Raw genomic sequence first — 12,396 nt, 5'->3', positions numbered from 1 at the left:
TTTAAGCCTCTAATCCTTTTCCAAAAGTTATACTGCCCAGAACTTCACAGAAGAAGCTGATTCCTCTCCTGCCTCACCCCTGTAGCAGCACCCAAGACACCCTCACAGACCCTCACATCCCCCTGGGAGACAAGGTGAAAACTGCTGATCTCTGAGTGGTCTGATCTGGGCAAAGATGAGGGTTAGGGGCAGGGGCAGGGCCCCTGTACATAACGGTCCTCTCAGGGCCTCACTCCTCACCCAGGCTGTGGGTGTGCCAGCCACCTCAACTTCCTCCCAAACCTCCAAGTTCCCTGGTTAAGAGCACTAGCTCCGGCCTCCAGGCCTGCTGTGGCTAAGCCAGTTCCGAATGAAACTACAGGAGCCCACTCATCTGAGATTCCCAAGATCCAGTCAAAGACAAACTTCCCTTAAAAATAGCAAATGCAACACAACTTCTGTAATTAACTGTTCCCTGTATCATACAGTTTCCAGGCCTGCTCACTACCTTGAGAATTTTCTCCTGGATAGAATCCAGTTTTTCAGAGTCTAAGAAAAAGAGAAATTTAAGAGGACAATTAAACTCTGCAGAACTGGAGAGCAGAACTATAAAGTTTTTGTGTGTGTTTTTTTTTTTTTTTCTTTTTGTGGGAAAGACACATAAAGACAAAAATATTAGAGGTGGCTTACAGTGTCTAGGCATTTCACATATGTTACATCTTCTAGTCTTTAGGTAACAGCTAGAACAGAGTTAGATCACTAGTAAGACAAAAAGTCTCTGGTGATTTTTCTGTCTTATAGCAAAGCCAAAAAGCAGCAACAAAATGGAAAAACAAGATTCAGGCCTGGGGATCTTCTTGGATTCTTCAAGGATCAAACACCTTCTCACTCACAATTCCATCATTCCTAACAGGTAGCCCTCGATTTCATGATTCAAGGAAGCATTTCCTTTCAGGTGGCAATATTGAAAGAGAGAAGGAAAAATAGAGATGTCCAGCAGGTGCCCGGTCTTAAGGAAGGTTTGTGGACACCAGCACTCAGTTCTTCTATTGGGTCCCATTGGTTAGAACCTTGCCACGTGGCCATATCTGAGTACAAAGAGCCCATGAAATGAATTCTTTTGTTTGATGGCCATTGGCTCAGCCAAAATTTATTTTATTCTGGAGGAAGGGGAAAATAGATATTTGGAGATGAACAGCAGTGCCTACCACACAGTCCAACAGCTCCACACACAGGTATTAGTAAATTCATGGAGCATATGGGGAAACCAGGGTTCATGATGTTCAAATAACTTGCCTGCAGTCATACAACATGCTACATCCACTACCTAAATTAGAAGATTTTATAACAAGACTGTTGTATTTCCCTTCTACACTCCCATAATAAGAGTGGAATGACATTTATATAAAAACTTGTCCCATTTTCCAGCAATAGTATCACAGCCTTGGTTTTCAGGATGCTCTGGTGAATTCAAGGAAGTCAACTTTCTCTTCTATTTCTTTTTGCCCCTGCCACCAGCCTAGTACAACCACATCGCCCGATTATTGCCACTGCCTCCTAATCAGATTCTCTCCTCTTCTCTGCCACCCCTCCAATTTATTCTCCACACAGCAGAAGGGTGGGCTTTTAAAATCTCAAATGTAATCATTTTATTTCACTGCTTAAAAACCATTAATAACTTCTCATGGCTCTTTGGATAAAGACCAACGCCATCCATGAGGTTCTAAGGCCCTGTGTGCTCCAGCCACCTACCTTCCCGGTTGTTTTGCTCATGACTCTCCTGCTTTCCTCTCCAGGCTACTCTGGGCTTCTGTGGACACTCCGTGGGTCCTCCTACCTTGGGGCCTTACACAGGCCATCCCCTGTGTCCTCAGTCTCTTCCCCCTGTATCTTTGTCAAGTCCAAAATAAATTCCTCACGAGTTTGTTAAGCTCTACTAAACTTGTAATTAATTATGGAAGAAATAACACATTTATGATGTCTGATCTTTTCATTCAGGAAGAAATTCAGGAATAGGGTTCTCCATTTATTCATACTTTTATATCACTTAGCCAAATCCTATCATTTTCTTCTTATAAATCCATTAATTTCTTGTAGAATTATTCTTAGAATTTGTTGTGCTTTGTGTCTGGAGGCTTTCTTCCCATGCAGAAGGAGAAGATATCCAGTTTCCTAAGTTTTATAGAATCCGTGTTCCTAAAGCAGAGACTAAGGAGAGGAGGAGAAAAGAACAGGTCTACCTACATGTAGGCAATTATAGATTATTGATTGCCATTTTCATCAGCCTTGAATTGAGTAAAATGAGCACCTTGATCCTGGCGTCTAATGTGGTAGGCAGTCCTAGCTTCAGTTTTCTTTGTCAGTGTTCATAGGTCCTTCAGAAAGACTTTGCAAGAGTCAGTGGGGGAATTCACCAAATGTCATTGCGCAGCAATTTTTTTTTTTTTTTTTCGTTGTGAGCACAGTTTTCAAACAAGTCCCAGCCATCCAAGAGTACTTTTAATTACTCTGTGTACTTTGCCATATTATCCACAGTGATATCGTGACCGATTTTTGTCAAACATTTTCCTAAAACCAAGAAACACTAAGTCTATGTTACTCCCCTGATCTCTCAGCTCAGTAAAAAATACTTTCATAAAAGATGAGGTTAGTTTGGCATGATTTGTTCCTGGTGACTCCATGTTTTCTAGCAGTCAACACATTCCTTTCAAAGTGTTCATAAGACATCTGCTTTAAATTCATCCTATAATCTGACCAAACGTTGACCAAAGTTAATAGTCTGTAATTCTGGGGGTCCACCCCTTTTCATAACTTATGACATTTACTTGTCATTAGCTTTCTGATTCTTCTCTTGTACATGATTTTTAAAAGATTACCAGTGGTGACTCCCTGATTGCATATTTGAACTCCTCCAGCACCCTGGGAGGAAACTTGGCTGCACCTGAAGACATGAACTTATGACATGAATCAAGGCTTGCTCTCTATTTCCAGTCATTTGAGACTGCAATTCCTTTATTATATAGGTTGTTCTACTCTGCTGGAAATCAGGGACTCTCCAGAAAACAAGCAGCTGTGGGGATGTTCTTGTGCTTACCAGGAAAATTGTCTTAAACCAGCACAAAAAGCAAAGTGTTTCCTGACTTGTGATCAATCCCATCCAGACTTGTGGTGGTATGGTTTACTCTCTGATCTTCATGCTGTCGTTGTTGTTGTTGTTGCTGTTGATTTGTGCAGTTGCTCAGTCATGTCCGACTCTGTGTCCCCATGGACTGCAGCACATCAGGCTTCCCTGTCCATCACCAACTCCTGGAGCCTGCTCAAACTCATGTCCATAGAATCTGTGATGCCATCCAACCATCTCATGCTCTGTCATCCCTTCTCCTGCCTGCAATCTTTCCCAGCATCAGGGTCTTTTCTAATGGGTCAACTGTTCCCATCAGGTGGCCAAAGTATTGGAGCTTTAGCTTCAGCATCAGTCCTTCCAATGAATATTCAGGACTGATTTCCTTTAGGATTGACTGGTTGGATCTCCTTGCTGTCCAAGGGACTCTCAAGAGTCTTCTCCAACACCACAGTTCAAAAGCATCAGTTCTTCAGGACTCAGTCTTCTTTATGATCCAGCTCTCACATCCATATATGACTACTGGAAAAACCATAGTTTTGACTAGATGGACCTTTGTTGGCAAAGTAATGGCTCTGCTTTTTAATACTCTGTCTAGCTTTGTCATAGCTCTTCCTCCAAGGAGTAAGCATCTTTTAATTTTATGGCTACAGTCACCATCTGCAGTGATTTTGGAGCCCAAGAAAATTAAGTCTGTCACTGTTTCCATTCTTTCCCCATCTATTTGCTGTTCCTGGTTTCTCAATTTCTGAGCTTTGTTACCTCCTTGTTTCCTCTCATTGGAAACCCCGTGCACTAAGCACATTTGGATATTTTGAATGTCTGGCTCATTTGTATTTGGTCCTCCTGCCTGAATTGGACCTGCAGGAGGACCTTAGGCCACACAGTCCTGCCCTGTTGTTTCTAGGTGTAACAGTCAGCTCCTGAGTCTCTGTGCCACTCCCTTATGACCAGTACTGTTTCACTGTATCTTCTCCCCATGAATTCATACACACTGTGCACCAGGGTCTTGGGTATCTTCCCCCAGGCTCCATTAGGATTGTTACAAATTTGTCAAACCAGAATGCACTGCAGCACAAACTATTGACCCCATGGCCATACAGCATCCTATTTCCTTACCCCTTCCCTGATCAGTTCTTGTCAGAAAACCCTGGGTAGCTTCTTTGCACCCACATGAACTGAACCTGGACACAGGTAGAAAGTTAATAAATGCTTATTGAAGTGATTTAAGTAATAATGATCCATTTACATTCACTTTGCAAAAAACTCTGTAAGTTTTGCAGCTGCCCATTTTCACAAACCGGGTTGGTCCTTCCAAAACCACAACGGAAACACAAGAGATCCATCCCACATCTGTCCCTGATCTATAGTGAGACACAGCCCTGTCCTCTGCTGTCCTCAGGCAACTGCCCAAGCCCCTTAAACTGGATGCAATTCAGGCCTGGAACATCCTAGGCATCCTCAGGGCCCTTTGGCTCAGGCACATTATCCTCATGCCCAGGACCTCTCTGAGCCCCAGGAAGGGACACCCAGACAGAGGTCACACCACTGCTCTCCAGGTATCATGCAGGATATTTACTCATTGTGGGTTCAAAGATGACAAAAGCACCAGAAGCAAGCCAACCTCCAAGATTCATGAGAAAACATGGAGGCTGAGATATTCCTGTCCAGCCCCATAGGACTACTAAACTCTGGTGAACCAGACACACATTTCGTTCCAACACACAGGCTTCCTGTGGGGACCAGGTTGTGCCTTGGCTTATAAGCCCCTGCCTCCGTCTTCCCACCTCATCCTCAGATCAGCCAAACGATCTTTAAGCATCGCCAGCAAGTTGTGTGTCAATGTAGTAAATACGGATAATCAGGAGGATGCTACTTCTATCATTTTTGTCAGTCTTCACTTGCCAATAAGGATTCGAGTGGTACAAAGAATTAAATTATTTCTAAATAAAATAATTTTATGACATCTATGTAATAAGTTTATGAAAGATAATTTCCTATCACACTGATTATACACATATTCAATTTTAGCCTAGTGTAGCAAAAGGTATTCAGAAACAGTACACAGCTGCCCTCTTGTGTCACTTTCATATAATTAAATCTATTAGTGTCTAAATGCCAGGATTCAATTAGCTATGCATTTTTAAAGGTCACCACGTACCACTACTTTTCTACTTCTGAAATTAATAACCTAAATGTTAATTCACAAGGTACAGTATGTAAAAATATGCCGGATATTTCTATCAACTAAACAACTTATTGGCATAAACATCTAAATATTTTTAAAGTAATATAATTACTCTGTCCAGGTCCTCTTGTAACCCAATACTGGAAGTCTTTACCTGCGTTTGTATTTTCTCATTATACTTAGTTAGTGCTCAATTAATATTTAATCTGCTCTCACTGAGTGCATGGATTTGCACTAATGTTTTGCTACTGGCCACGCAATGGCCACCTAGAAGATGAGATGGAAACGAGTTCTATTTTATAACAACTGACAAGGGCACCTCCCAGAGAAGACCACTATGGTCTCTGTTGCCATTCACTAAGCATCTAGTATGAGCTAAGTCTGTGCTAAGTTCTTTACAACCAGGATGTGAAGAACCTGCGTGAAAGGGAAAGCTTATCTCTGTTGAACAGATCAGGAAACTCAGGCGCAGGTGGCAGGCAGTGCCTTCCAAGAAGCTTAAGGTGGTGTCATTCTTCAGCCTGTAACTCTGTCAACCCAGATGACTGCTCTTTGCTTTGGCATCCCTCCATCATAATAAGCCATCTCTGCAAGTTCATGGTCTGCCAGCCATACAGCATCCTGAAAACAATCTGATTAAAGTGAGAGGAAGCTTAGACAATGAAGACATGTTTATCATCAGTGTTGACAAAAATGGATGCTCTGTTTCTTTATTAAGTTGTTGTGTTTCCTTACTAAGTACTATATGCTTCTAGCTCTGAATAATGTTTTCTATATTAAGCAAGAATGAATATAAAAAATGGAAAACAAGCCATGTTGTTACAGGACAGTTAGGAAGTGGGCTTTGCATGGGTCAACACTGAATTGTGGCTACACACAGTAACCAGGGAGAGGATCCAGTGGTGATGCGAGAGGACTGACCACAGTCCTTAACCTCCTGGGAGAAGAAGCATCTAGAACTTACAAAATCAAAACAGAAATGAGATGCAGTTAAGCAAACATAAACTGAGGTCTAGCGTTCTGTGACTATAACCTGGTATGGGAAGGGGAGATTCTGGAGAAGACTTGGAGGCGAGGAAAGGGTGAGGGAAGTGGGATGTAGGGCATGGAGGAGCCTGCACCTCCACATTGTATCAGTATAGAAACCCAGCTCCTCCTGTGGAGCAGCGGAGCAGGAGGCGAGCTCCCTCCAGAGAGGGCTTCAAATGAAATTGATCCTGCTACATTGACTCTACCCGAGAGAGAAGGAAGAAGTGGGAAATCATCCTTCTGCAGACTGTAATTTAGCAACAGGGATTTGGAGCCTATTGCAGTGAATTTCTTGGCTCAAGATCACTGCCAGGGGTTGGAGTCAGAGCAGGAGGGGCCCAAGGGCACAGCCACACTGCAGAGCTGAGCTTTCTGAGGGAGTGTGGGGCAACAGGAAAACCAGGCGAGTTGAAATCCCAAGTCCTAGGCTCCTGTCCTAGTCTATAACTAACTTGCTGTGACTTTGGGTCAGTAGGCTCACCTTTCTCCTTCCTAGTTTCTTTATTTTTCAAATGTCTTCCTTGGGCACAGTCCTATTTTTGAAATTTTCTAAACTCAATCCCTTCCAAGGTACACCTGTTTGTGTCTGGCTGCCCGCTAGTATGGATTTTTTTCATTCTTATTATGGGTTGAATAATACCTGTAATCCCACTTCCCTTTGTCTCCTCAAAATTTATATGTTGGATTCCTAACCCCCTGATATCTCAAAATGTGACTGTATTTAGATACAAGGTCTTTAAAGAGTAAGTAATTTAAAATGAGGTGATGAGGATGGGCCCTAATCCAGTATGACTGGCATCCTTACAAGAAGAGGAAATTTGGACAAAGACCCAGAGGGAAGAGCATGTGAGGACACAGGGGGAAGAGGGCCATCTGCAGGCCAAGGAGAGAAGCCTCTGAAGAAATCAGTCCTGCTCAGACCTGGATCTTGGACTTCCAGTCCCCAGAAAATACATTTTTTGATGTTTAAGTGACCCAGTCCCCAAAGAATTGATGCTTTCGAACTGTGGTGCTGGAGAAGGCTCTTGAGAGACCCTTAAACTTCAAGGAGATCAAACCAGTCGATCCTAAGAGAAATCAACCCTGAATATTCGTTGGAAGGACTGATGCTGAAACTGAAGCTCCAGGTACTCTGGCCATCTGATGCGAAGAGCCGACTCATTGGAAAAGATCCTGATGCTGGGAAAGATTGAGGGCAGGAGGAGAAGAGGGCAGCAGAGGATGAGATAGTTAGATAGTATCACTGACTCAATGGACATGAATATGAGCAAACTCTGGGAGACAGTGAAGGACAGGGAAGCCTGATGTGCTGCAGTCCATTAGGTCGCAAAGAGTTGGACATGACTTAGAGACTGAACAACAGCAACTGCTTTGTTATGGCAGCCTTAGCAGACTAATGTGATTCTATACTCTTTTCCTAGTCATCCATTCTCCTTTATTTCCAGCTTCTTCTCTGCATTTTCTTACTTCCACCCCTGCAAAATCTTCCACTCTCTGCTCTGTACTGTGAGGTTTTAACACGCAGCAATTGTGTAAGTAAAAATAATGGCATATACATGCACCAGACATAAAACAGTTTCTGTAACTAAAAGGGATACTCACAAAAATTAAAACAAACAATAGCATTCAATGTCAGAAAGGACTTGATGCAACAAACCCACAAACTGTCGGTGGCAGTATAAATTAGAAGAAATTTCTGGGTGGCAATTTGGCCACATATACCTGTGCATGGTGACTGGTGGTGAAAAAAAAACAAAAACAAAAACAAAAACAGCAGGGAATGAACTGCAAACAGCCAGTAAGCATGTGAAGAAAATGTTCAACCTCCCTAGCAATCATGGAAATAAAAGATATAAAAGAGGAACAATCTATTGATACTAGGTATCCAAATTGTAAATTGTGCTAAATGACAAGTTTAATAACAGTATTTATTAAAAGCCTTCAAATCATACAATCCTTTTGTCCCAGCAGTTCCATTTTAATGGGATTTACCCTAAAGGATTGGAGAAGGCAATGGCACCCCACTCCAGCACTCTTGCCTGGAAAATCCCATGCACAGAGGAGCCTGGTAGGCTGCGGTCCATGGGGTCACTAAGAGTTGGACACAACTGAGCAACTTCACTTTCACTTTTCACTTTCATGCATTGGAGAAGGAAATGGCAACCCACTCCAGTGTTATTGCCTGGAGAATCCCAGGGACGGGGGAGCCTGATGGGCTGCCGTCTATGCGGTTGCACAGAGTCAGACACTACTGAAGCAACTTAGCAGCAGCAGCAGCAACCCTAAAGGATATAATAATGGAAATAATAATATGAAAATATTCGCTGCATTATTTTTAAAGGGAAACAATGTAAATGTCCAGTAAGAGGGCTAAGTAATTTATACATATGATGGAATATTTTTCAAAAATTATTCAATGATAAAAAATTTTCATTATACAATGTCAGATGGGGGAAAGGTTCACAAAATTATTTATAAGACAATTACTGTTAAAAAATGTATGCATATATAACAATAAATATTCTACAAGATACACATCAACACCACAGTTTCTGATAGTAGACTTAGAAGTCATTTTTTCCTTTACTCTTCTGAATGTTTTACAGTGAGGATGGATTACTTTTTTAAAATTTATTTTTATCTGCAGAATAATTGCTTTACAATGTGTTGGTTTGTGCGGTACAACATGAATCAGCCATAAGTATACATAGATCCCCTCCCTCTTGAAATGGATTACTTTTTAAATTAGAGAACCAACACATTCTTTTAAAAGCAGGAACCAGAAGGGATGGAAGAGAAAAGAAAGACAAGGAAGGGGAAAACAGGATGACTCATAATTGGGAAAAAGGTGACTTGTCACAAGAATCCAAATCCAATGCCTGCTGGCATCACAAGTGGACAAACATTTAGGTGTTTAAAAAGTGCTTGTGGAAATGACACACAAGCTGGTTAGTAGTCCAGAGGCATTCTAACTACTTGAACAACAAGAGGTTTGAGTTTGGACCAGATGGCAGCTTCCCTCACCCTACTAAAGTCCCCCCAGGAGAAGAAAGGGCTGGACATGGAACAGAACGCATTCTGACTTCAGATCAGTGCTCTGAAAACCTTGTTCTCCTTTCATCTTAATTTGCAGTTTCAGAGTCTTAAAGGAAATGAGATACTGCCTTCCCAACCTGTGATAGGAGAGTCTGGACACCATCACTTCTTCTGCTCCTCCAAAGGGTCCTTGCCCTAGTTTGGGTGATCAAAGTCAGGCACCGCCTGGGATCGCTTTCCTCAGCCCACAGCTGTGCAGCAGAACTGGTGTTGGGACATTAAAGGAACAACACGGGCAGCTTCAGATAAGCACTCACTCTGCCCCTCCCCATGTGAACAGATTGAGCGGATATCAAGAGCCACAGCATGTGAGGGGAGGGGCGCCGTGATGGAAGATAGAGGAGCTGGCTTTTTATCCACTTTTTATCCCTTCAAAGTCCAGCCACTTGACTATGACAGGGTCACCCTGGGCTTCTAATCAATACAGCGAGACAATCATGCCAGGTCTTCCCGAAGCTGGGCATTGGACTGATGGTCTCTGCTCCCCCTGAAAATCTGTGAGTCTAAAGGCCATGTGCCTGGAAGGGCACATGTGTTGCCCGTGAAAGTGCATCCCACCCAGAGATGTGAGACACCCAGATTCAACAGAACGCAGGACCTACTCAGCTCTCCGCCAATGAACACAGCTTTCTCAGACTTAAAAGAAAAGGGAAAAACAAAAAAACACATGAAGTCTGGGGTTATCAGACTATCCTAAGCTCAAAGACTATATCCCAACTTGCACTCATGCAAAGTGAATTTTCAGCATTTTCAGATGCTTTCTGGAATCTATCTTTCTCCCAGAAAAGTTCAGTGATACAGCCGAGCCTGGCATTATTTTGTGGACATGATGAGAGTGCATGGGAAGTGGGAGATAAAGAAGGCCGATACAGAGAGACTCTACCTCCTGATACTGGAATAATTTTGAAAGACTAATTCCACTTGAAGCTAACACTTCGGGTTTTCATCCAAGTGAGGCCTTGGGCTCTTCACCTGCCCTTGCCCTGGCTACGTCCTTCCTTCTCCTTCCTGTGATGCTATTCTTCCACAGGTCTTCTCCCACTCACCTGACATGGGCATGTCTGGCATAGGACTTCTTTTGGCTAATTACTCCCCTCCACCCCAATCAATCACATGTAGATCTTGGATCTGTGCAGAAATATAATAATAAACTGACTCTGTCAAATGCTTAAGGAGTCTACATTATGAAAATACCATTCTAGGGTCTCTGTCATGAACAAGTAGCCTATCAAGACCAGAAGGCCCATCTGAAGCTCTGAAAATGTTTCGGTATTCTTCAAACAGGAAATCTTTCAATACTACTAAGAGGTTTCACACTATAATGAAGTTCTCATGCCGAAAGTATTTCTTCATTCGCCTGTTTTGAAAAATAAATCCTCACAGGAGCCATCCTCTCCTCCACTGTCATAGCTTTTTTAGGACTTAAGTCATGGAAGATGGAAAAACTCTCCTGTGCCAGTTCCTTGTTTTTCCGGGTGGAGGATGACTGCAGGCAGAGAGAAGCCCTGTTCACCTGGACTAGGGGATGCATCACACAAAACAAGTTTGTTCCTCTGGGTTTTCAAGCACCTCTTCTCCTGACCCCATTAAAATGAATGTAAAATAGTGGGCATATGGTTTGTGAACAAAAGAAACTTTGTATTACAATACCAATTATGATGCTGTAGTTGGATCATCAGAACAACTCTTTTTGGAAGAAAAACAGCGCAATGAAGAGATGGAGAAGTTCAGAAATCACTTTGCAGGGCACCATTTTGAAAGTCAAAACATTTCTTTCTAAAAGAAAGTGTACATGCAGCCAGGAAGTATTTATAAATATAAAACGTATTCCCACAGCAAGCCTTATATTAGGCATTGATGAAGGAAGACAACACATCCAAAATATTATCGATCATGAATTTAACTGGGGCAAGGGTACCCAAGATAAAATGTGCAAACATATCGTCAGACTTTTGAAAGAGGCAGATGATCAACAATCTTGCCAGAATTCTATAAACAAAGCTATGATTTACCTCTGAGCGAGGATCTATTATAAGTAATCATCAACAATTGACTTGCTTTGTGGGTGATTTTTCCCTGTGTTGCTCAGTTAATGTTGTAAATCTAACTTGTATCACATATTAGATGGAATGACAGTTTCCCAAATCTGTGGAATCTAAAACAGGAGAGAACAGCATTTTAATCAATGGTTTTGCTGCTCACTGTACCACCATAAACTCCAGTAAGCACATGCTTTCTAAAAATATTCAGGGAGGAAATAAGGACACAGGAAACTCTACATAATAACCAATTATCCAAAAAATGAAGTGAAGCATTGCACATCTATAAAACTTTGTGTATATAATTCACTCTTTGCAACTTGCTGACTTTCTAAGTGGAATGAAATCATAATTAGAATAATCAATGGGTAGTGCATACACACCTATTCATGCATATCTGTAACCCAACTTTTGTTCATGAAAATTTAATTGTATGAAAACTACAAAAATCTGCATTGCTACTTAAATTAAAATTGGGCAGGAGACTGGAGTATATCTTCCATTAGCTGCCAGTGACTAAATTTTCCCACATGTCTAAGGCTTAGATGGACGGAGCTCCAAGTTCAAATAGCAGCTTCTCGGGGTCTTCCACGCCCTTCCCACCACAGATCACCCCTGCCCAGCTACAAGAACTGGGGTAGGACTAGGCTTCACTTTCACAATACCTCTCAAACCGCAATGAAGCAATTTGCTGTTTAAGTATACACGACAATACACATGTGGATAAATGTATATCCTAGGTTGGTTGTTTCCCCTACCAGTATAGTAGGAAAGTCTCTGTGTTCTATTCCTTGAATCACATAAACACTGAATAAATATATGTTAAATGAATAAGTTACAGTCACTGCTTCATCTACCTTAGTCAAAAACTATCACTGAGGAAACTTGGAAGAATTAGGTATTTCTGAAAGCTCTGCAGAAACAATTCAGCTTTTGTCCCTGGG

Source organism: Bubalus bubalis, chromosome 14 (genome assembly GCF_019923935.1).
Source record: "Bubalus bubalis isolate 160015118507 breed Murrah chromosome 14, NDDB_SH_1, whole genome shotgun sequence".
NCBI lineage: Eukaryota > Metazoa > Chordata > Mammalia > Artiodactyla > Bovidae > Bubalus > Bubalus bubalis.
The sequence above is the reverse complement of the archived record's forward strand: the minus strand, read 5'-3'. Positions refer to the sequence as shown.